The following is a 3,132-nucleotide window of genomic DNA, read 5'->3' on the forward strand; positions in this document are numbered from 1 at the left end:
TGATGTTGTCACATGGCGAAAAGCGGAGGGCCTGGCCTGGTGCGGGCGACGCTTGGTTGCGGATAGTTTGTGCTCTCAGGTTAAGGCGGAAAGCGAAACCAACTTCAGAGTCAACTAAGATGACCTTGGGAGATGTGATAAGTTTTCCGCACCAGTTAAAGACATTGATGTAACATGTTTGTCTCGCTGGGAAAAGATTGTGTGCAGGCATTTCATGTGTTTCGCATTACGGCAGAAATTTGGCGATGTATAGCCTTCTTCTTCGTGGCGTAACGTCCTCACTGGTACAAAGTCTGCTTTCAGCTTAGTGTTCTATGGGTTCTTCCGTAGTTATTGAAGCCACAGAAAGATAAAATTAAAGACGCACATTTCCCCAGCAATTGCTTAGTCAAATTCAATGCTTGGTTGCGTGCTGTTAAATGGCATTTATGCGTTGAAGTACCTCAATGGCTTTCTGGTCTGTAGTGGTCTGGAATATGGAGTTCGATTTGGGCCCCAACCATGCAATGTATCCCGCATTAAGATAATTCAATACAAACTTGTTTGGTTTGCTCTACGGCGGCTGTCCTGGACATTTCCAGATTATCTGCCAGGTAACAATGATAGATGTGCTCTTAGGCGCCAGCCACAAATCACTTAACGCTGTAGAGGAAGCAGCAGTGGCAGCAGCAGCGATCAGGCTAAGACCGGGGTGGCCTCTGCTGTACATAGTAGTCGTCTCCATTCCACTCGGTCCATGGCTGTTTGTCTCCAGTCCGCAGATCATCCTCCCCTTGGTCGACCCACCTAGCTTGCAGCGCTCTACGTCGTCTTGTTCCGGTCGGATGACTCTCGAGAACCATTTTAGTCGAGTTGCTGTCCGACATTCTGGTGACGTGACCCGCCCACCGTAGCCTCCCGATTTTCGCGGTATGGACGATGGTTGGTTCTCTCAGCAGCTGATGCAGCTCGTGGTTCATTCGCCTTCTCCAAGTCCCGTCTTCCATCTGCACTAGCCGTAGATGGTACGCAACACCTTCCGTTCGAAAACTCCAAGGGCGCGTTGGTCCTCTGCACGAAGGGTCCATGTTTCGTGCCCATAGGGGACGACCGGTCTAATCAGCGATTTGTAGATAGTTAACTTCGTGTCACGGCGAACTTTATTCGATCGTAAAATTCTGCGGAGTCCAAAGTAAGCACGATTTCCTGCCACAATGCGCCTGTACAGGAAGGTGGGGGGAATTTCCATGCTGCCAAAGATACTGCCTTATTGGTCTTAACCCTTTGGAGCTGGAGGGGTCTGAAGTCTATTTTTTATTATAAACCTTTGGGACAATCACGGTCGTCCAAACTGTTCTTTAATAAAGTCTTTCAAATCTACAAGAAAAACTTTTGGTGTTTTCACCATAAATAATAGCATAGCATAATCTGCTGACATCCGTGAAGCTCTTGAAATCTCAAATGTCATTTAGAGGCACTATGGGAATGTTCCAGGTCAGCCAAACTATCTATGAGTTCAGAACTTCAGGTCTACACTCGTAACGTCAGCTGTATCTGACATACTGAGTAACTTTTCATAATCAATAGCGGTGACTGTACCAACCTGAAGTCTATTATTATGAACCTTTGGGACATTGAGGGTCGTCCAAACTATCATGAAGTTTAGCTCTTGATATCTATCCAGTAGTTAGTCTCACAATGAACTTTAGACTGTAATCTGTAATCCTCCTGGCATATCATGAGTCATTTCAAGATAGTTTTGAGATATTCCAGATCAACATCACTACTCTGGAGACCATAGCTTCAGGTCTACACTTGTGAAAATAGCTTTTGCCACTACGTTAGGTATTACATAATCCACTGTACTTACCAAAGCAGTTACAGGAACAATACGCGTTGTTATATATTTTTGAGATATTATGGGCTCCTTACTGTTATGAAGCTTAGTTGATAAAAAAACCACTGTAACTTTCAGAGGACTTACTGGACATGATAGATTACAGATCGTAGCTTTTAATGAAAGAAGTTACCGTTACATCCGTAGACTTTAGGATGTAAACTCAAGAACAGTTTGGATGACCTAGGATATGCCGAATGCTCTGATATTGTATATTTATGTTAAGAAAAGTAGTAATCGATGCCTAAGCCAGACAAGAATGGGAAAAAATCATTCATTTATTGCGTATGCCTCACTCACATCCACGCACAATCTGATGCGAGTGTGCTTCTCCCCCAGCCAAGCAAAATCTTTCCACTTTCATTGCCCATTCTTTCTAATCGCCGAGCACCAGGCGAAGCAAACAACGACGGCCGAATGAATCGCTACCGAATCTGAAAGCCGAAGGCGAACGAACCAAGATTGAACGAGTGTTTGCGTACTGAGTCGGGTGCGAGAGCATTCATGTTGGAACGTTCACTTAGCGTTCAGTGGAAGCATTCAGTACTGGGGATTGAATCAGTGAGTGCGTTTTGATTCAATCAGCTGAATGCCACTCGGTAGTTGAGAGAGCGAACGTTCTTTTCGTATACACCGATGCAAGCTGATTCATTTCGAACTCTATTTGTTTCTCTCCTGATTCGCTTCGGTGGCGTCGGTGGCGAGCCGTTCGTGTTGCGTTCGTTTTTAGTGCGCCGGGCTCTCACTCAGCATTGGGTTGTTGCATTCTTTTTGCTATTATGCATCGCCGGTATTCGGGTGAGCGAATGAGTTTTCCCATGCTTGAAGCCAGATTGCTTGGGTAGACACCTAGCAACCTGTTGTTACGGAAGCTCAATAGCACCAACCATTTTTTTTCTTCACTCCTGTATCAACCACCAACCTTATTTCGTTCTCGTTAAAGCACTCCGTGTTTTCTCTGAACTCAAGAGGTTATGGGCCCATCACGGCGAGAACTAGTCAACGGGATTCCGCAATTTTTCGGAGCTGGCTACAGAAACTGGAAGTTTTGCGTTGAAAAGTTCTTGAAGTCAGTTGATTTACTTGAAGTCCTAAGTCAAGATGTCCCCCACGGCTCCCGAAGCGGCAAATTTCAACGAAGAGGACAAGCTGATCCTGGATGTAGTGCGTGAATGTCTTCTGGCAGAAGAGTTGAAGCAGAACGATCGGATGACAGATGCTGGTGATAAAGTTCCGGCGGATTTTGTCGGATCCAA

This window comes from Aedes albopictus, chromosome 3, assembly GCF_035046485.1.
Source record: "Aedes albopictus strain Foshan chromosome 3, AalbF5, whole genome shotgun sequence".
NCBI lineage: Eukaryota > Metazoa > Arthropoda > Insecta > Diptera > Culicidae > Aedes > Aedes albopictus.